General features: G+C 38.1%; 2 long non-coding RNA genes across 3 annotated transcripts in view; both read right to left on the reverse strand.

Annotated features, from left to right (window-relative positions):
• Window positions 1–5,741: 5,741 nt before the first annotated feature.
• LOC137202983 (uncharacterized) lies at window positions 5,742–7,081 on the reverse strand. The gene is made up of 2 exons (XR_010932827.1): window positions 6,642–7,081; window positions 5,742–5,945 (listed from the first exon to the last, which is right to left on the reverse strand). It is a non-coding gene; the product is annotated as an uncharacterized lncRNA (long non-coding RNA).
• An 8,031-nt stretch (window positions 7,082–15,112) lies between these two features.
• LOC137202984 (uncharacterized) overlaps window positions 15,113–23,426 on the reverse strand; it is a 157,320-nt gene continuing 149,006 nt past the window's right edge. For both annotated transcript variants that reach the window (XR_010932829.1, XR_010932828.1), the window contains exon 4: window positions 15,113–15,853. This is a non-coding gene — a long non-coding RNA (uncharacterized lncRNA). The remainder of the gene's footprint in view (window positions 15,854–23,426) is intronic.

The following is a 23,426-nucleotide window of genomic DNA, read 5'->3' on the forward strand; positions in this document are numbered from 1 at the left end:
GTCCCAAATGTATGCCTTTTCTAGATCTCTCTTCTAAGTCCAGACCTATATATCCAACTGCAATCTCACACACAACTGTATTTTTGCTCTTCTTTTCAATGTGCTTCTCTACCCACATTGCTTCATGGTCCAAAAGCCAGGATGTCACCTGTAAAAACACTTTGCCAGTTTATGTCTCCTCAATACATACATATATCTTAAATATACCCACCTCCCTATGATACCATAATTGCCTTAGTTTAAGCCACCGTAAAGACTCTAAAACATAGAGCTCCCACACTTCCAATTTTGACTATCCAAATCCATTATTTTAACACTGCAACAGAAAGAATAAAATACCTAGGAATAAACCTACGTAGGGAGGCAAAAGACCTGTACTCAGAAAACTATAAGATACTGATGAAGGAAATCAAAGACAACACAAACAGATGGAGAGATATACCATGTTCTTGAGAGGTATTGCATATGGAGCTTGGTGAACAATTCAACTGGAAAGGAGGGAACCTAAATGCCTCCCAAGTTTATGGTTGGGGAACAGAAATGGTGATTCTCTTAATGACATCAGAAAAATACAAGGAGAGAATTTTGAAAGAAGGTGATGAGATTAGTTTGGGACACGTTGAGTTGAAGTCCTTGTGGAACATTCCCACAGGGCTATTCTAGTTGGCATTTAGACACACATCATGATAGACTGGAAGTTGTCAGAATATAAGTGACAGGAAAGCAATAAGCGAGAAAGGAATCTTTTAGGAGATAAAGGGTTGAGGGACAAAAAACATGGTAGAAAGTAAATTTAAGGATTCAAGCTGAACCAAAGGGAATTAATAAGTCTGCATATTGAACTTGAGGCCATCAGCTGCCTTCTCCACTCATGTCCAGAATATCCACAGCTACATTACATACATGTGTTTGTGTGTATATATATTATATATGTGTGTGTGTGTGTGTATATATCCATTGAGAAACTATATAGTTTCCAAGAAATACCTGTAGATACTGAGATTTGAGGATTACACAATAAAATAAACTAGTTCTCACACGTTCAACATAGAGGAAGTCCAGTGGTCAACAAGCCCCATCTAAATACAGAGAGTGCCCATTATTTCCAACATTTAAGGATCAATAAAGGTTTGAAGAGAATCTACAACATGAGAGACAGAGTTTGCAACATAAAAGAGAAGAAAATATTTTTTAAACACTATCACTAACATACTCAAAGTGGTAAATGGACATACTGCATCCTTGAAACAAAATATGATATTATAAAGAGGAAAATTCAGCAAACAAGATAAAAATTCTAGGAATTAAAAAGAAAGCTGAAATTAAAATTGTTTTAGGACATTTGGATATAATGTCAATAAACAAATGAAAATATAAAAATAGAAGGAAAAGATGATTGCAGGATTAACCTAGGAAACCTAACAATTTATTGGTAGGAGTTTTACAAAGAGACAACAGAGAAAAATGGAAAGAAGGAAATTATCAAAGAAAAAACATTAGAAAACGTTCCAGATATGAAAAGTATAATATCTAAGCTCAAAGCATCCACCAACCAGTCAGAACAATGAATTTTTAAAAGACTTCCACTGATACAGTTCATTGTGAAAATTTAGAACACCAAAGGCAAAGATCAGGTTGTAAAACTTCCAGGAAGATTAAACTATGTCACAAACTAAGGAACAAAATCAGAATGACACCGGAGTTAATAGCCACATTTGAATTTTTAAAGAATTGAGCTATGCCTTCAAAATTCCAAGGAAAAAAAATTTCAACCTGGAATTTTATATCCAGCCAAACTAGGTGAAGCATAAAAATAGGATAAAGAACAACTAAAGTTTGGAACTATGTACCCATAATTCAAATATTATCCAATAAGCTCTACCATCTCCAGCAAATGATGAGGCTGTAAAGAGACTGCTGTCTATTAAGGTTACTCTGCAGTTGTTAGAAAAACTACATCAAGACATTTTTTTTCTTATTACTCAACATTTCATTCTTACTTGACAATAGGAATTGGCCTTGCTAATTTTTTATAGTGGAATAATGCCTCAAACAACAAGTGTGTCTCAAATGTCTACAATGAGTCTGAGCTGAAGTCTGGCAGGACAGTATTTTATTTGAGTGACTGTTATACCCATATCTACACTTGTTTTATTATTATCATCATCATCGACATCATTATAGTTTTAAATCACAGAATATTCTCCACCAGGATTTAGGAAGTTGATGTAAAAAACAGATTTCTGCTCTGATTGAAGACACAAAGTGTGAGTCCAACAAGGCTTGGAATGCTGATCGACTACTTTGGAAGCCATTTTAGGCAACTTGGAAGCCATCTTAACATTAGCATTCTCTCTGCACCTGACATTGCTTTAACAGGCACACCCACTTCATAAAGTCAAAACAGCAATGGTTTTCCAAGCCCTAAATGTAAAATCCCCTAGTACTTTAACTTTGATGAATATAGGACAGAGAGAGTCTCCCAAATGGAATGGCCTTGCTGATTACAAAGTGGTGACTGGGGAGATTTGAATATGAAGATATAAAGTGCTGTGATTCTTTTCTTTTTTAAAAAATTTTTAAATTTGTAAAATATTTATTTACTTTCTTTTCTACCTCTTTCTCTTTTTCAACAAAATAAGACTTATTTTTTCCCAAAAGTCTTCTTACCAACTCTGTAGGGAAAAATTTGTGCTTCAATGGAAAACTACACATTTCTATAAATACCCTTTTTATCCTTATCAGATTCTGATTCAATGGGAGCTATTTTACAACTTTGAGTTCTAAGTAACTGATAGCAACACAAAATGATTTTTGTCTGTACACATGCAAATGAATTCTGTCCAGTGGAGGGGCAGCCCTCCCCATGCTTCAGAAAAATCAATTTCACCTCCATTTATACATTTATTTCAATATCTTTAATCTACAAATTTATCTATTCATTGGATTCATTTTTGGATCAGTTACAACATCTGCCTGTTTCTCTCACTATGAGTTAAACAAAATCTTTAATGTGTTCATATTTATATGTAGTACCTGATTTTCATTTTTTTAAAAATCTTCTCAGGGAGGTGGATTTCTGGAATGGTGAAATGAAGACCTTAGTGAACTTGCTGTCCCTCTAAAACAATGAAAATACAGGCAAAACACCTAAAATCAACCATTTTCTAACCCTGAAAATTAACCAAAGAATAAACTAAAAATCATCTATGAAAAAAAAAATTACTGAACCTCAGTGAGACAATGGGTTATTTGACAATCTAACTTAGGACTATTCCCATCCCTTTTCACTCCCCAGCTCAGTGCACCCTAGTCAGAAGCTGACAACATTGCTGACAATGGAGAAATCTGACCACTTGTGGAATTCCAGTAAAACCATCATCCAAGAAAACAGTCAATAATCTGTCCAAAATTGCAGAGACCTAGAAAATCTCTATTTCCAGAGTATGTTAGCTCTTTGATTTGACTCAGAGCTCAGGTTAGCTGAGGAAAGGCACTTCTAACATAGAAGTTCTAACAAACTTCTAGAAGCAACTGCTTATGGTTGTGATTTCAGTTATGGAAAACATGGACCTCACCTGGAATTTAAAAGGAATTACTAGAGAAGCAGATGGCAGTAGAGGAGTTTGACATATTTCTGAGCATCTAAAAGGCCATTTGCATGCACAAATCTGGGTGCATGAGCAGGAAATACATAGGAAAGAAGAAAGTACCAGTCACTCACCTCCAGCTGACCTTGAGGAAGAAGTAAAACTATTTCTATTTGCAAGTGGCATCATCTTGCATATAGAAAATCCGAAGAAATTCATTATACACTATTAGTACTAATAATCAAGTTCAACTTTGTACCTGGATATAAGCTAAAAGTATAAAAATTAATTGTATCTCTATACGCAAGCCACAAATAATCCAAAAATGAAATTAAGAAAACAACCCCACTTATAATAATAGCAAAACATATAAAATAAATAGGAATAAAATTTTAAAGTGCAATGCTTGTACACTGAAAAGTATAAAACATTTAAAAATTAAAGATCTAAATAAATGGAACAACATCTTACATTCATGGATGAGAAAACTTAACATTATTAAGATGTAATGCTCGGCAAATTGATCTACCAACTCAGTGCAGTCCTTTTCAAAGTTTAGCTGATTTTCTTGCAATAATTGACAAAATGATTCAAAAATTCAAGGGACTCGGAATAGCCAAAACAATCTTGAAAAAGAAAAACAAAGTTAGAGGACTTGCACTTCTCATTTTCAAAACTTATTTACAGTAATCAAGACAATGTGGTGATGGCATAAGATTAGACATATAGATCAAAGGAACTGAATTGACAGTCCAGAAAAAAATCTTTATATTCATGCCCAATTCACTTGCAGCAAGGGTGCCAAGACAATTCAGTGGGCAAAGGACAGTCTTTTCAACAAATGGTGCTGGGAAAACTGGATGCCCACAGTCAAAAGAATGAAGTTGGACTCTTACCTTACACCAAATAAAAACATTAACTAAATATGAATTACAGATCTAAATAGAAGAGTTAAAACTATCAAACTAGAAGAAAACATAGGAGTGAGTCTCTGTGATCTTAGGTTAGGCAATGGTTTCTTCCATATGACGTGAAAAGCACAAGCACCAAAAGAAAATAGATAAACTGAACTCACCAGACTTAAAAAGGATGCTATCCAGAGTGTGAAAAGACAACAGAATGAAAGTACTTGGAAGTGCATATGACAAAGGTTTTATGTACAGAGTATATAAAGAATTCTTAATAACTCAATAATGGAAAGACAATCTGCTATAGACTGAATATCTGTGCCTCTCCTCCAAATTCATATGTTAAATCTTAATGCCAATGTTGTGGTATTTGAAGGTGGGGCCTTTGGGAGGTGATTAAGTCATGAGGGCAGAGTCCTCATGAATGGAATTACTGCCTTCATAAAAGAGACCCCAGAGGGTTCCCTCACCCCTTCCGCCATGCAATGCACAGAAGACAGCCTTCTAAGAACCAGGAACAGGTCCTCACCAGACACCAAATCTGCCAGTACCTTGATCTTGGACTTCCCAGCCTCCAGAACTGTGAGAAATAAATTTTTATCATTTATACTATATTCACTCTATGGTATTTTTGTTACAGCAGTCTGAATTGGCTGAGATATAACCCAATTTAAAAATGGGCAAAGAATTTGAACAGACATTTCTCCAAACAAGATATAAATGGCACATAATCACATGGACAGATGCTCTACATCATTAATCACTAGGAAAATACAAATTAAAACCATTTCACACCCATTATAATGGCTAAAAAGACAGATGATAAGTGACGTTGAGGATGGGGAGAAATTGGAAACCTTATACTTTTGCTCATGAAGATGGAAAACAGTGCAGGCACTTTAGAAAACAGAGTTTGGAACTTCCTCAAAATGGTAGCTATGGAGTTATCCTAAGATAACTGTCTATATCAATGCTAGATAGATACCCAATAGAAATTAAAACATATGTCCACACAAAAACCTACTCATGAATGTTCATAGCAGCATTATTTATAATGGCTAAAAAGTGGGAAAAAAGCTAAATGTCCATCAACGGATGAATGGATAATCAAAATGTGGCATATTCATGCAATAGAATTTTTCTTAGCAATAAAAAAAAATGAAGTACAGATATATGCTATAAAATGAATGAGTGTTGAACATATCATGCTAAATGAAATAAACCAGTCACAAAAGACCACACATTGTATAATTCCATTTATTTGAAACATCCTGAATAGGCAAATCCATGGAGATAGAAAACTGAATAGTCGTAGTTCCTCAGTTGGGGAATGAGAAAAGATTGCTAATGAACATGAGTTGGGGTTTCTTTTGGGGGGGTTGTAAATGTTCTAAAATTAGACTTTGGTGATGGTTATACAACTCTGAATATTCTAAAAACCACTGAACTGTAAGACAAACATGAAAACCCAGTTAGTAGTAAATAACAACAGAAACAAAAACAAATGCTTGCGAAAACAGCCCAGTACCACAATATTTTAAACAGCTGAGAAGAAGGCAGAAACTATATCTCAGGGCATGAAGGATGAAATCATCTAATACAGGTCCAAGCACCCAGAGAGTGTCCAGTAAGTCTAAACTGATGATTCCAAGTTCCTTGATCTGGCAAGGTCCTCCTGAGATCATAACATCCATCTCTCTGCCCCATAAAACCAAGCCCAGATAAGAGGGTCATTTTCAGTGCTGCATTGAAAGCCATACAAAAAACAGTTTCACAGCCTCTCTTGGTATGGTGACAGGATCCAAGTGGGATGCTAAGTGGCAGGGGCAAGAGGTTCTTCTCTGCGCCTTTGTAATCATGACATCAAGTGCTCCGATAAGCAGCTCTTGGTAAGAGATGGAGGTAGGACGATAGAGGTTCAGCTAAATGCTTCAGAGGAGAGCATTTAAGCTAGTGAGTGAGGTTTAGAAGATGCAAGAAAGAGAGGATAAAGCCAACAGCAGGCAGACAGAGTACTGAACAAGAGACAAAGTGACAGAAGAAAGGATAAGTCAGAGAAATTTTGATAAGGCTGAAGAGAGGAAAAATAGAACCAAGATTAAAGGGAAAATGAGAAGAAAGAGGGTTTTTTTAACACTCCTACCTTTCTTTTCTCCCAAATATTGATAAATATGGAGCAAAACAAGACATTTGGCCCTTCCATATGCTCTTTGCTCCATCAGAAGAAGCACTTTAGGGCTTCCCTGGTGGCGCAGTGGTTGAGAGTCCGCCTGCCGATGCAGGGGACATGGGTTCGTGCCCCGGTCTGGGAAGATCCCACGTGCCGCGGAGCAGCTGGGCCCGTGAGCCTGCGCGTCCGGAGCCTGTGCTTCGCAATGGGAGAGGCCACAACAGTGAGAGGCCCGCGTACCGCAAAAAAAAAAAAAAAAAAAAAAGAAGGGGCACTTTAAAATGCAATACTCAAAGTGATGGAAAAATATACAGTAGAATTGGGTTAGCAATAGAGTAGTCCAATCCTGTACCATACAGTAATCCTGGAATAACATGTGAATTCCTTAGTATTTTCTCACAAATTTGCTAAGAAATAAATACAAACTATTTTCTTCTATCCAATTCATAATGAATATTAATGGTAAAAATTAGCATACAAAATAAAACAAAAATTGCATATGGTAAAGTTGGTTATTGACTAAAAATTGACAAAAGCAAAACTTTTTTATAAAATTTCTCTCTGCAGAATTTGATTTAGAATAAATGGACTTGGTAGATAGAGTGTCCATAAAACAAAATTTCCAATTGTAGATGCTATAATTGATATGAATAAAAAACTTGATGAGCAAGAATTCATTTCCATTGAAAATCTTACATGGAAAATAATGATTCTGATGAGAATAATTTCAACAAAATAAAAGTGAACATTAAAAAGTTAGATATGATTGAGTGCTAGGTAGGAAGTTGATTAAGGAATTAAATTGACCTAGTGGGAAAAAAAGAGTCTTCTCAGTGCAGATTTCTTTTGTTCGAGTGTATTCTTCTCCATGTGCTCTGGATACATTTCTGAATGTGTGTGTGCTGACACATAATGAGCCCCTCAGCATCTATTTCTGAGGAAACTTGATTTAGTTACTCTTCTTATAAACAGTTTAAATTCAAGAGAATAAGCAGCCCATCTTCCCTGGGCTTGGCATGAAGAGCAGCAGATGATCTGATAGGTTTTATTGCTTCTAATTTTGGTGACTAATATAGAGGTTCTGTTTTGAAAGCACCCAGATCTGGCTCCATTCTGGTTTAGCTAAAAACAAATTTGGAACAAAATGTACTCTTTCCCAAGAGCCAGGCCCTCAGAACCCTACTAAGGATAATTTTGAAAGGCATAAGCAAACCAAGAATAGTTCAGAGTGACCATGAAGCTTGCCAAAGGCTTAAAGAAAATCGAAGTGGCCTAATTAAATTCAGACAGTGGGGCTAACAGAAGTCCTTAAATGTCAAAACGAGGGGTTCTTCCTATTCCCTGTCTTAAGATTTCCCTATGAAGGAACTACTGCTGGAGAAATAGTCCTGTCTTTTGTTCATGCCCCCTCTTACTTTTCTTTATGTGACTGGTAATTGAAAGAAGGAACGGGGAATCCTCCACTTAGCTCCCTCCTCTAACTCTTTAGAAGCCAGTTTTCCCCCCAGGAAGATGCTATCTGTACTTCTTGTTGCTATAAAATTTACAGGGGCACATACCACTCCTGTCACTTTTACCATGTCAGGAAGACAGTGATTTTTCTACCTCCGCCCTGTGAACAGATTGATAAACCTACCCCATTCTGGTATATAGAATTAATAAGTTCATTTGTCACATATGTAAGTCATTCTCCAATCCAGACTTTTGTCTCAAATAAAGCTGATATTTTGATGATTATCCTGACTCCCATTTGTTAGATGGTTTCAAACTCAGGCGGGGAAGAGAGGAATATTATTTATTGACTGCCTTAATTCCAACACACACCCCACTTTTTCCTCTTTTCCCTCTTTAGCTATTTCCTTCCGTGGAAACCTGTGGAATTTGTTTATGGTGTGTGTGTATGTGTGTGTATTTTGTTTGTTTTTCTCTTTATTTTTAGGCAAAGAAAATAAAGGCAGGAATTTGGGGTGCAGTTAGCATTTTGGAGGTCTTGTAGAAATTTGAAGCCACAGGCTTCTTTAAATTTTGAGAACACAAAATTCTACGGAAAAAAAAAGGAGATGGAAAATGACAAGAACCTGAAGTAGGTGGGGCAGGAGACGTGTTTACCAGGAACAGGCTTATTTCATGCAGGAAAGACATTTTAAATAAATAGGACATATTTCAACATGTAATCTGTGGGTGATGTAAAATAACAGCATTCTCTTGAATAAATTTCCTCTTAAAATCTCACAGCACACCCATATATTTGTGTGTGTGTGTGTGAAATTGATCTCAGATTTGAAAAATTGGTTTGAATCTCATAAGACAGAACTTTTAAATAAAATGGGCATTATTATTCATAGTATTACTACCTGGCAAACAAGTTGGTAGGTTTTCCTGTATCCCCAGACTATACTGGTTGTATTCAATAATGTAATGGAAAATACACTGCAAGGGAAGTATATGTACTCCAGGGACTAAATTTCTACTTATACTTGTCTTCACCATTAACATCAATAAACATCTAAAATTGTTACAGCAATTAAATACAGAAAACAATACAAAATCTTTGAGAAACAAAGGGAAAAGCTCTGAAATATGAAGATGAATAGTGCTTCTCTGGGTACACCGAGTGGCCCAAGAGGAAACTGTAAAGTGGGTGAAGTTTGTCTCTCAGCTGTCACTTCCTCTGGGTTCCTCTCTTTAGGTATTTTATAATCTCATGCCACCCTTTCAGGACTTTGAATTTGGCCTATCTTGGCTGATACAAGAGGAAGAAAGCTTTTCCCCAAACACTCCAGTCCATTCCACTTACTTCTACACGTCCCTCAAGAATTAGCTGAAAGGTGTCCTTCTCTGAGTTAGAGAACCTGCTCTCTGTTTCCACAATGTCCTGTGCATACCCAAATGGGGGAAAATAGAAGGGATATCTTAGCCCAAAGGATAAACTGTGGGTTTAACTTTTGCAGGTGAAGGAAGAGTGTGAGCAGATAGTGGCTTCTGACAACCCCACAGTCACCACAGACGCACTTGTCTGCTGTGCTTTAACCAGGACTGGTCTCACTCTGTTATTCCATTCCAAGCTGAGAGAAGTCGAGAGATAAAAGCCCTCTACATGGGTATTCCTATCCATAAGAAGAGCATCCATATTCACAGAAAATCCTCCAGCTGTTTTAACCTATATCTAATGCAAAGTTTCACTGAGATTACTAACAGGTGCAGAACCAATTAACTGATTTGAATTTTATCATCGTCACCGGCATTGTCAACAGACACTTAATGAGTATCCCTCGAGCACTGTACACTGCCCTTTATGCTAAGAGCTCATCTTCCTTCCACTGGAGCACATTGTAAGTAGTCATAAGTTATTCAAATATATAAAGAGATCTGTTTATACACATAAACTGAATAGGGAAAGAGATTATGCTATAGATTGAATGTTTGTGTCCCCCCAAAATTCATATGTTAAAAATCTAAGGTGATGATATTAGGAAGAGGGATCTTTGGGAAATAATTAGAGTATGAGGGCTCTGCCTTCATGAGTGGGATTAGTGCCCTTATAAAAGAGGCCCCAGAGCGATCACTTGCCTATCCTGCCATGTAAGAACACAGCAAGAAAGTGTTGTCTATAAACCAAAAATTGGATCTTCATCAGATGTCAAATCTGCTGGCATCATGATCTTGGACTTCCCAGCCTCTAGAATTGTGAGATATAAATGCTGTTTATAAGCCACCCAGTTTACGGTATTTTTGTTATAGCAGCCTGAGAGAACTAAGACAGATGATGTTGGTGGTGATGATGATGTTTATGATAGATACAGACAGATGTAAACAACATGCAAATGTATGAAAAGATCTGTAGTCTAGACAGAGATATATTTATGATACACCGATGTTCATACATCTTTATCTAGACCTATATGCATAAAGAGATAGAAGTGTCTAAAAACTCTTATTGGCAGCTCTTCATATTAATTAGAAGCACACAATAATTTTTATCTTACAGATTAAAATTGATTGACTGGCATTAAGAATTCTTCTCAAACAAACTTGAAATTCCTAATTCAAATGTGAGCTCCATGGTTAGAGAGAGGACAAAGGTCTTGGATGAAATCCAGACAAGAGTGATAACCTTGACTGGGGAAGTGAGTGAAGAAATTTTAAGGCTAAATACAAATAGCTGAGGAAAGAAGTAAGCCTAGATCTAATTTAATTCATCAGCCCCAAAGTAGTATGGAATTAGTTAACCTAGTACAAATGAATTCTCCAAAAGGGCTTTATTTTCAGCCTGAGTAATGGGAAGTGTATAAGCCCAGAACATGTAGAGATAGGAACCACTGGTTAATAAAAGAGTTTTCCCAAGCAGTATGTTAACATTGAACACATTTTATTTTTTAATATTAATTAATTAAAATTAATTTGGCTGCGTCGGGTCTTAGTTGTGACACGCAGGATCTTCGTTACAGCATACGGGATCTTTGGTTGTGGCACACGGGCTTCTCTCTAGTTGTGGCACACAGGCTCTAGAGTGCTTGGGTTCAGTAGTTGCAGAGCATGGCCTTGGTTGCCCCGTGGCATGTGGGATCTTAGTTCCCTGACCAGGGATGAAACCCACGTCCCCTGCATTGGAAGGCGGATTCTTTTTTCTTTAATTGATTAATTTATTTATTTTTGGCTGCATTGGGTCTTCGTTGCTGTGTGCAGGGTTTCTCTAGTTAAAGCGAGTGGGCACTGCTCTTTGTTGCAGTGCACGGGCTTCTCATTGCGGTGGCTTCTGTTGTTGCAAAGCTGGGGCTTTAGGAGTGTGGGCTTCAGTATTTGTGGCCCACGGGCTCAGTAGTTGTGGCTCACAGGCTCTAGAGCACAGACTCAGTAGTTGTGGTGCATGGGCTTAGTAGCTCCACGCATGTGGTATCTTCCTGGACCAGGGCTCGAACCCGTGTCCCCTGCACTCTTAGGCAGATTCTTAACCACTGCACCACCAGGTAAGCCCTGGAAGGTGGATTCTTAAGCACTGGACCACCAGGGAAGTCCTAGAAGGTGGATTCTTAACCACTGGACCACCAGGAAGTGGTCCAGTGGAAGTGGAAGTGTGGAAGTGTGGAAGTGGAAGTGTGGAAGTGGAAGTGTGGAAGTGCCTGAACACATTTTAAACAAAACAGATTGACACAGATCACATTCCTAGGATACAACCTAGTGATACCTGGGTAGTGTACCAGATAACTAAAAAAGCTTCATACCTAATGTGTGATACATTTGTCTATTCACTTAAGTAACATGTTGTTTTGTTTAAGGTAGGGTCTATTTAAGGACTGTTCAAAGGATGGGAGTGATGCCTAAAGAGGTGGTTAGGTCATAGAAGACATCATAAGATACAAATGTTTGAGCTGATTCTGGAAGAGAAAGAGGCTAAGAGAAGAACGTGGAGGGGTGCCCAGAACTGTTGGAGAGAAAAATATTTCAGACAATGGGAATGGAATTAACAAATGCCCTGAGGCATGAGAGAGCTTGGTTTGTTGGAGGAACATAGAAGAGTTAAGAGTGGCTAGATTATAGAGCACATGAGGGAGTGTAACATCAGAGCCTGAAAAATGATACATCCCACCTTAAAGTCCCTGAGTATCCACAGGCCTAAGAATCCCATCTTTAGTGGTAGAAATCATGTGACACTCCTTTCCCCCACAATTGTACACTACTTAATATCTGGTATTTTCACCTCTGTTAGCAATGGAACATTCATCAAAACCTGAATACCAGCTGATAAACAAAAAACTGCCTCGGTTGTAAAATTACATAAACAATTTAAGTTAGAAAACATATATATGTATCTCCCTAACGAAAGCAGTCTTCCATTTTTACCAAATTCTCTTTTCTGTCTACTAAGGGATCAACCTCATTTTAAGCCCCAGTAGTATTCTATCTTTCCCACAAAAGAGGGAGGGGGAAAACATAAATTTCCAGACATGGTTTTGCACACAAATGGCAGACATAGATTTCTTTTTGTTTTGGGGTTTTTTTTGGCAGACATAGATTTCTAAAGGATGGTTTCCAACCTGTTAATAGTTTTCAATACACAACAGCTGCAATCCATGAAAGAGATAAATATTCATGGCACAAAGCATTTATATGTATCAAATGTATATTCATGAACAAATGGCTTCCCCTGCCTTTAATAGTGTTTGCCATGCAGTCAGTGAAGAATGGGCCAAGCTTCCCCTGGCTGCTACTGCTGAGTCTACCGCTACATCTCCTGAATGTCAGTTCTGCAGTGGTTACAGACAGGACAATAGCCGTGAAAAAAAACAAAAGCATGTGCCCAGAATCACTCCCCACTCATTCCAGATTGGCTAGCAACCCCTCCCTGCATCAAATATTAACAGCAAATTCTATATGTCTGCCAACTTATTTTTCAGGAAAAAGCATTATATATTCCAGCCTTATGTGGCCATATGTGCAGGGTAATATCCATGGTTGACCATCCTCTTTCAAATATGCTTTGTCACAGTACTGCCCTCCCAACGGGCTTCACTCAGAATACTGGGAAGGGAATTTGCATACACTGAATAGCATTCTCAGGTGACCATCAGTGTCCAGTTGTCGTGCCCTCAATCAGAGCATTCTGTGCAGCATGGAAGCAAAAGAATGACAGTGCAAACTGTTCGACAGAAGTCTTTGTTATTCAGTAAGGTTTGCTGGATGGCACGTGCTTTTGAAAACTGGCATGCTGTTTGATAAAAAGTGTGTTTGCTCCCTTAATTTCTCCAGGAGGGAGACAAGAATAGAATCATGTGCCTTTGGCTGAACAAGAATAAGGAGCCATTATAAGGCTTTAGGGCACTGAACAAAGCCTGCTAAAAATAAAAAATAATCATAATCATAAAATGAAAGTATTTAAATTGTATCATGCAGGCAAAGGAGCTTGTCAGCTTTGCAGACAGGTTCTCCTCGCCCCTTCTCTCCATTATTTTTGGTCAGCTCCCAGCCCTCCTTTATAGGGTCACAAGAAATAATTCCAACCCTATCGAGCATGCCAAATTTCCCCTTTCTCTCTATTAGTATTTGCTGTCGATCCACTCTAAGAGATGAGCTTTTAAGACCATAATGATAAACTGAAAATGGGACTTGATACCATTCCCTCCCGCACATTTTTATAAGGATACTAGCTGTATCTGAATTTTAGTTTGCAAAGTTAAATTACACCCAATTCCTCTTAGTAGTTTACACAATACATTGCATCAGAATCCAAGTGGTAACCTACTATGAAAAGTGAAAAAATTTTAGCTCTTTGTTTTATGAGACTGAGATTGCATATAATAAACGGTGAGGAGGAAGCACCTTACTGGATATGCCAAGGTTCCAGAAATATCATGAATTGTAGCTGTACTTGGCTAGGATGACATCATACCTCACTATAAATTATATGGTTCCGGTATTTAAAATATAGTTTCAGTATTTAAAACAATGCCAATCTTGCCTTGGATTGTATTATGAAAATCAAACCTTCCTTAAGGGAATGTCCCCGAAATTTCCATAAATAAATAGAAGAGACTCTCTAAAGAATGACAAATCCCTGAAGACCTCCACTTAATTCCCTAGATCCCTCCCACTTCTAATTATACAATTCAGAGCATGCTGTTATCATCTTTTTCCCCTGTCTCAATGAAGAACTCAGTATGTGTCAGATTCCTCTGTGCCAGCTTTACACATCCTTACTATGAAGAGCAGTCCACATTGTCATTTAACACCAGACCACAATTGTTACTTTATCAGAAGTAAAAATAATATAAAAGGCATAGGAATTGACCTCATCTAATCTGTCCATTTATTTGAATTATATCTTCCATGCCTATCATGTTCTGGGACTGTGCTATTTGCTATAGACACAGCATTTCTCTCAAGATGTGTTTAGTCTAACAGAGAAACCAAATGAAGTATCCATACAGTTAGAATGCAGTGTGCTAAGTGCTCCAGTGGAAGAAGCATAGGATGCTATGGGATTCGGAGAGTTTGACACTCACCAAAGGTCCCGTAACAAGAAAGCAATAAAGCTTAGGTTTGACTCAAGTTTTTCCAGGATCTTAACACTGTACATACCGTTTACATGAAATACTGATTTAGCTGTGTCCAGCCTCTCTTATATAGAACAGCTACTTGAGACCAGCCATAGGAAATTCTCTCCCCATGCTCTTAGGTAGAATTAGAATCAGGTCACATGTGGCTGATCTCAGCCACAAAGCAGGAAAAGCTGAGAAGTAGAAAGTAGGCAATCTCATGACTCACTGAGTGAGGAAAACAGGAATGGCAGAAAGGCTCTGGCTATAGGTGGAGTCTGTTCCTGTTCCTATCAGGTTCTTGACTCTGCTTTGGTCTTGGGGCCCAGCTAACTGTTCTCTGCATGAATCCAAGGGCTGGAATGGCACCACTCCACCAGTTCATGGACCCATGGGGAAACTGCTGCCACGGCTCTCTACGGCTACACTTGACACTAAGCTGTTTTCTTGGGGAGGTTGGGGTGCTGGCCCAGACCCAGCCTCCCATTGGCTCCATTGCTTGGTATTCCCTGCTCTACCGTCTGTTGGAGTCCATACTGGAATCCCTGTCATATCTCTGCCATCCTCCCCACCTTCCACAAGTTAGTGGCTAGATTCTCCATCAATTTTTAGTCTCCTACCAACCATGAGGACTAAGGATAAGATAATAAACTAATCATGGCACAGAAACTAACCACAACATCTCCCAATGTTGCACAATTCTGGCCAGCCTCAGACCCATCTCCCAAAAGCTTGGATGTGGGGGATGAGTTCTTCCCATTGGCCAACATCTTCAGAATTAAAAGGAGGGGCAGGAAGGAATGGAAACTAGGATGTGGAAAGAAATGTGACTAACCTATAAGCCAAGTACCATGCTGGGCACTTTCTAATACTTTACTTCATCAACTCAAAATAACCCTTGGAGGCAGGTATTATTGACTGAGAGAAAAGAAGTAGTGAGGTTAAATATCATTCCTGAGGTCACACAGCCAGTAAGTGCCAGACGGAAAATTTAAACTAAGTCATATGCCCCTTCCACCACTGGTACTTGCCTCTGAAGACAGACGTGTCCGGATCTCAAGTTGAAAGAGAGGGTGGAGGCACCTTTCCATAGAAACTGAAAAGCAGCTTGATGTACTTTTCTGCTCTGTATGCAGAACAACAGTCCAAATACTAAAAAAGAAAGGAAAAAAAAAAAAAAAGACATAAAACTTCACTGAAAAACTACTCATGTAACACAAGGAGTTCAGTGCCTCTGAGTCACCAGGACTAACAGCACTCCAGTGGGTCTGGACTAGGCTCCCCCTCCCCAGCTCCTGAGAAAACTGTTGCCCACTTCTCCCTGGAGCTATCACTGTAGGGGAAACTGTTGACTTGGAAAAGGAAGGGTGGTGGCCCAGACCCAGCCTCCCACTTGCTCTGTTAACTGGATTTGCAAAGTCCCAAATATCACAGCATAGGATCCCTTTGTAAGTGCTGGTTCTGGACTGGACCTGGAGCCCAGGGGGCTGGGAAAGACATCAGCTAAGGCCTAGATGGGAAGCACAGAAATAAAGGGAAAGAAAAATACTGAAATGGGTAGTTTCTGTGATTAGTTCACTGTGATTACCTTACCCTAGGACATAATGGATTGGTACTAAACTAACAATAGATTAAGAATCTAACCTCTAACCTATTCTGATTCCTAAAAATTTACTTCTATAAATTACTTTTAGAACTTAATTCTTTTGTTATTTGAGAATTTACAGGCCTTTCATTTTATATATATTTATATATTTTGTATTTAGTACATATATTATACTTGTATGTATTTTACACATATATATTTTATATATATACATGTATATATAATTATACAAAAATAAATACGTATATATAAACATATATATATAATTTATAAAATTAGCGAGCCTTAGAGAAATTCTAAATAGAATTTGAAATTGAGAAGGTATGAAGCTACTTAAGATCATTCGTATTGGGAATTTGCCACTGTAGTTCTTGCAGTCATCTACAGGTAGAGATGAATATCATAGTTTTTCATTGTTGGGATGGGAGAAGTTGGCTATTGCATTTAGACACTTTTAAATCTAGTAAGAATACTGCAGCTTCTACACAGATATCCTGAGCCAGTGTTCATTGTTCACAGTCTCCTGACCACCATTCAAGCACCAGGGATTCTGTGCAAGACAGGCCTTGATGCCTCAGCGCAGTGGGAGCAAAGCTTTCCTTTATAGGATGTATTAGGTTCTCCAGAGAAACAGAACCAACAGGAGTATATAGATATATAGAAAGAGATTTATTGTGAGGAATTGGTTCACGTGATTGTGGAGGCTTGGTGATTGGTTTAGGTGATTATGAAAAGTCCCACAGTCTGCCTTCTGCAAGCTGGAGGCCCAGGAACGCAAGTGGTGTGATTCCAGTCCAAACCCAAAGGCCTAAGAACCAGGGCCAAGGTGAAAGCCCCAGTCCATGTCCAAAGGCTCAAGAACCAGGAGCACGAATTTCCAAGGGCAGGAGAAGATAGATGTCCTGGGACAGGTAGAGAGCAAATTTGCCCTTTCTCTTCCTTTTTCTTCTATTGAGGCCCTCAGTGTTTTGGATGATGCCTAAACCACAGTGATGAGGGTGATCTTCTTTACTCAGTCTACTGATTCCCATGCTAATATCTTCCAGAAGCACCCTCACAGACAGACCTAGAACTAATGTGTTTTTTTTTTTTTAATATCAAGATATTCTTTATCTGTACTGACAGGAGAATTTTGTGAACAGTGGTCATATCTGTAACAAGGAAAGCAAAAACGCTGATGTTTCACACACTGCAGGGTTTAGAGACCCATGTTAGTGGATGAAAATGCAGAGAAATCCCCTACAACTTAAGTGCTAAACTGATTACTTAGAAATACTGTTTTACCAGCTATCTCAGCATTCTTTAGCTCAGTCAAGTTGACACCTGAAATTGCCATCTCACAGGGAAATCTTTTAATTTTTAAATGCAAATTCTCACATGGCTATAAGTTACCTAATTTAGTATATGTACACACCCATTTTCAAATAACCAGTGGAATTGCTCAGCGCTACCATCCTGAGCTGAGGATTCCTTCATGGTGAAAATTCATCTCTATAGGAACTATCTGCCTTTGATCACCTAGGCTCAAGCCTAATCAATTTCTTACTGAAACCTACCTCTAGCTTGTAAGGATTCTGAGTTTACTGTGGGCAGAATGGTTTACGATATGATTTTTACTTCACTGAAAAGAAGTGACTCAGGAGATACGGGAAAACTGCCCTGAGTGGATCAAGCTGACATTTCTTGTTTCCACATCATAGAATCCAGAAGCAAGAATGTTTATATGCTTTTCCCTTGTCTTAAAAGTCCATGAAAATATAAAAAACAAGCAAACACAATGACCAAAATAGGTATTAAGTAATTGGTTTTAATTAATGAATCCTATAGATATGCCCTTGAGTAGGAAGGCATGACCAGCTAGGGGCAGGCATGTGCCTTTAGAACAAAAGCTTTCCTGATGAAGGCTGGCACAGGTGTTTGTCCTCAATGGATATGACCATGACTTTTTAGAATTAGTGGCTACAAAGGCCTGAGGGGACTGATGTCAATCTTCATGTCCAATCCTGCCACTCTCCATTTTGAAAACCCCATTGTTAGAAAGGCACGGTAAGCAAGCAGTTCTTCAGGCAGACTCATGTCGTGGTTAGAGGAACAACTGCAGCAGGTGTAGGAGGTAAATCCTCTTAGCTCTATTGTGGAAGCTCATCTTTCTCCTGTTTCCAAATGGGGGCGGGATGCCCCGCCTCCGAGGTGAGCCAGCAGCGGGTGTCAGAGCAAGGGTGCTGAGGCAACAATATTGGTATAGCAAAAACACTGTTTACACCTTATGGCTTTTGTACACTCAAGGTGAAACAAAATCAAAGCAGTTAACTAGCTCATGTTATGGCCCTCTAAGAAATACAGAAAAATTCCCATTCCAGCTATAGAATATATAGAATTCACAATATATGAACCCAAGAGGACTACCATTTAGGATTTAACACCCCATGCCTGACCTTCCATTCCTAGGTGAGTATGTGCTTTCTTATGTCTTATTTACGTTTCAGCATTGGTAAACTCTATTTTCATTTATAAAATGGACACTTTACTACAGGATGTTATAGCAGTCTTAAAGGTTCTATTCACCATTATTTGAAATAGATTTATTCCCCTTCAATGACTCCTGTCAGGAAAAAAACTAAAACGTTACTTCTCCTTCATGAGGCAGGGGCCACTTGGGGGTGGATGCAGCCAAGTTATTCCCTAATATATAAATTACACTTACTTAGTGCTGGGGAGGAAAGTGGCCCATGTGTATATACAGGTCTCACACTACCAGGGGCTCTTTCATGTGATTTCATTTATTTCTCATTAAACCCCATTAGATAGGTCATGTTATTAGTCCCATTTTAGTAACATTTAATAATGAAAAAACAAAAGCAGAGAGAAAATCATGTTCTCAACTAGTAAGTGTTGTACCTGGGGTTTAAGCCCTTCTGATATGAAAACCAATGTCCCTTTCATAATACCACACTGTTTTCCTCCGTTATAACACCTGTGTTTATTTGTTCTTCTCTCACCCCCAGTACCCCACATCAAATATAAGGTAAGCTAGATGCTGGAGTCAGTGTTTCAAAAGGGCAGGGAGTGCTGAAGAAGCAAAGCCCCAAGATTAAAAAATAGTAATAAAGTATAGTTATTGAGAAACCTTGTAAAACAAGAAGAAGAAAGAGAGTTGGGGAGAGGAGGGATGACGAGGAAGGAAAAGAGGAAAAGTTGAAATGCTGAGGGCTGTTTCCAATTTATTTTGAAATGAAGGTCAATGAGAACCAATACCATTTCTTTTCAGATTTCTTGTACCTTCCCCACTGGTTGTGTTTTTTGTTATCCTAGTCTTGTACCTACTTGAAGGCAGAAAAAAAAATCCTTTCAAAGATTAAAGAATTTTACTGTGGCTCTGCCGAGCTGAGGAACAATTGGAACTTGAATGAGGGGCGTAGTGTGCCTGACATCTGGGGGAGGCGCCTAAATGGAGCAGCAGGTAGTAGCAATGGAAAAGGGCAGGCTGAATCATCCCTGAGACTGCGATAAGAAGAAAAGACTTACTCTATTTCTTCTTCAATAATATAATGAGAGTTGACATTTTTTTGAGTATTTCTATGTTCCCACAATTGTTTCAAGCATATGCTATCTGTTAATTTAATTCTCACAAAATCCTGTGCGATATGTACTATTATTACCCCCATTTTATAGAGGAAGAAATTGAGGCCCAGAGAAATAACTTGCCCACAGTTATATAAGCTGTCATTTTCCCCCCTTTTTTCTCTTCTCTCCTCCATGTTTTCAACCATTTCTTAAAGGAGAAATGTGAATTTACTTATTTCCCACTTACTCTTTAACCCAATAAAATTTGGCTTCTATCCTCTCCACTCGCCCCCAACAATACACATAAATGGGCCTTTCAGAAGCATCACCTGTGACCTCTTAACTTCCAGCTCCAGTGACCTGTTTTTGTTCCTCATCCCATTTCACTTCTCTGAAGCATTTCATAATGCGGACACTCCCCTTCCCTTTGACTGCCCAGGAGCCACCTATGCCTGGCTTTGCTCCTGTTCTGCTGGCCACTTGCCTTCAATCCTTGTTTCAGCCACTTTTTACATTTCTGGACAGCTTCCAGCTTTGTCTTTCACCCTTTTCTCTTCCAGTTCTAACGAGTGGGTCTCAGGAAGACATCAGAATCATCTGGGAGATTTTTTAAACTATTCACACCCTCTGCCAAGATCCTGGGTGTTCTGATACATCCCACACCCTGCTGGGGAGTAGAAGCAGGAAGAAGTATGTTACCACTACCAGAATACCTAGTGAATTTAACCAAATAGACATTTGCAAAGAGAGGACTCATCTTTCCTTTTCTTTCCAAAAGGTTATACCTCTCTCACTCCCACCTCCAAAATAGATACTACCAAGAATCACATTTGCCTTCCTTTCCCTCAATTTTAAAAATCTTTTAAATGGTGTATATTGAAAATAATGAAAAGAGGGAAATAGAGGTGGAGAAGATAAAAGAGAGAAATGGATGGCCCAGGCAGTGTGTGTTTCTGCAGAGCAACATTAGGGAAAAGATATAAAGGAAGCAGCAACCTTGGAATCCATGTCTGTTCATCATGGGGGAAATGAGCTAAGACTTGTAGCCAAGTCCGCTCAGTCGAGGATGTTCTGGTGTGGAGAGAGGCTTGGTTATGCCATCTGTTGAGGTGAGAATGTAGTGTTTGGGATTTCAGCCTTCGTGTGTACAAGAGATTCCCTCCTTTAATTCCCTCCATTTAAAAATAATAATAATATCACCTATGCGAGTAGTCGTATGTCAATAAGCAGAGTTCATTAAATAGTCTTAATGAATAGTAACGCTACTCTTTATTGGGCCAAGTACTTTGCTAAGAACTTTATAGGTATTATCTCACTTAATCTTTACAACAACTCCATGAAGAAGATACCATAATTTTATTTCTTTTGCAAATAAGTCAGGAATCTTGCCAGGCACTAATCTGAAAAGATACATGCACCCCAACGTTCATAGCAGCACTATTTACAATAGCCAAGACATGGAAGCAACTTAAATGTCCATCGACAGATGAATGGATAAATAAGATGTGGTACATATGTACCATGGAATACTACTCAGCCATAAAAAAGAATGAAATAATGCCATTTGCAGCAATATGGATGGACCTAGAGATTATCATACTAAGTGAAGCAAATCAGACAAATATTATATATCACTTATATGTGGAATCTGAAATATGATACAAATGAATTTAGTTACAAAACAGAAACAGACTCACAGACATAGATAACAAACTTGTAATTACCAAAGGGGAATGGGGTGGGGAGAGATAAACTAGGAGTTTGGGATTAATAGATACAAACTACTATACATAAAATAGATAAACAACAAGGTCTGACTATATAGCACAGGGAACTATATTTAATATCTTTAATAACCTATAATGGAAAAGAGTATGAAAATATATATAGTATAACTGAATCACTTTGCTGTACACCAGAAACTAACACATTATAAATCAACAATAATTAAAAAAATAAAATAAAATAAAATAAAGAATCTTGCCAGGCAAGAGCAGAGCAAGGATTTTAACCAGGGTTGGTTCAGCCAATGCTCTTAAGCAACGTTATTTCACATCTAAATGTGATTACCTGATATCATTAGTCACTAGGGAAATACAAATGAAACCATAGTGAGACGCTAGTACACACCCATCAGAATGGCTGAAATTAATACTGGCAACACCAAGTGTTGGAAAGGATATAGTGCAACTGTAACTCATACATTGTTGGTGAGAGTCTAAAAATGCTCTAAACACTTTAGAAGACGTTTGGCAGTTTCTAATAAATTTAAACATACACTTGCCCTTTGACTCGATGATCCCACTTCTATATGCATACCCAAGAAAAGTAAAAATATATGTCCACATAAAGATGGACACTATAAGGATGTATAATACATGGCAGCTCTATTGGCAATAGCCCCAAACTGGAAACAGCCCAGGTATGTGAAGAATGAAAAAACAAACTATGGTATATTCTTTTAACGGAACACTACTCAACAATACAAAGAAATAAACTACTAATACACTCAGTGACACGAATGCACTCACAGATATTCTAGAAAAAAAAAAAGGCACAAAAGAGTACATGCTGTATGATTCCATTTGCATGATGTTCTAAAATTGATAAAACTAAATTATTGTTTTAAGAATATTTAATTAAGAATAGGGAGCTGTGGCTGTCTGGACAAGGTGAGAGGGGTTGACTGGGAAGAGGTATGGGGGAACTTTCTAAGCTACAAAAATATTTTATATCTTGATAGGGGTGTGGGGTATATGGGTGTATCAATTAGTCAAAATTATATAGTTAAGATTAGCACATTTTAATACATGTAAACCTAACCTTAAAAAAACTATATAAAGAAATAATAATAAAGTTGGGGGAAATTGGAAGGAGGAAAAAGTATAGATGAAACAAGCATGGCAGAATGTTAATGCTATTGAAGCTTGATAATAATTACGTGGGTAAACGTTATACTATTCTATTTACTTTGAATGTGTTTGACATTTTGTATAATAAAAAACTCCTAAAAAATGATTTACAAATTCTTAATATCTGTTAGAACTAAAATACAAATGAGTGGTTGGTTTGAGGCCAGATTGCTGAACCTCAGGGCCCAGTGCAAAAAAAAAAGTAAACCTCATCATGTTTTTTCCCTTCTGGGAGACTTTGATGAGTTTTCCACTCCCTGCCCTAGGGAATAGTGTGAGTGCCTCAACATGGTTCACAAGATCCTTTATACCAAACATACATACCCAAAGCACTGCATAGAGTTCTTAATGATATATTGTGTATTTACTACTTAGACCATCTCTATGAAGGTTATTATCCCATTTTATAGGCAAAAGAATTTATATCTATGAAAGGACCCAACACTGGATGGATAATAAGTGGCAAGGTCTAGAGAAAATTCAAGTTTTGGACCCCATTGTTTTTCTCCACCATTCACCCTGCTTCTTCTGTGGTAGGAAGAATTCTAAGACAGCAGCAATATTTCAACCCCCTTCACATATACCCTGCTATAATACCCTCCCTTTGAGTGTGGGCAGGGCCATTGAATATTATAGTGTATCT

This window comes from Pseudorca crassidens, chromosome 11, assembly GCF_039906515.1.
Source record: "Pseudorca crassidens isolate mPseCra1 chromosome 11, mPseCra1.hap1, whole genome shotgun sequence".
In the NCBI taxonomy this organism is placed as follows: Eukaryota; Metazoa; Chordata; class Mammalia; order Artiodactyla; family Delphinidae; genus Pseudorca; species Pseudorca crassidens.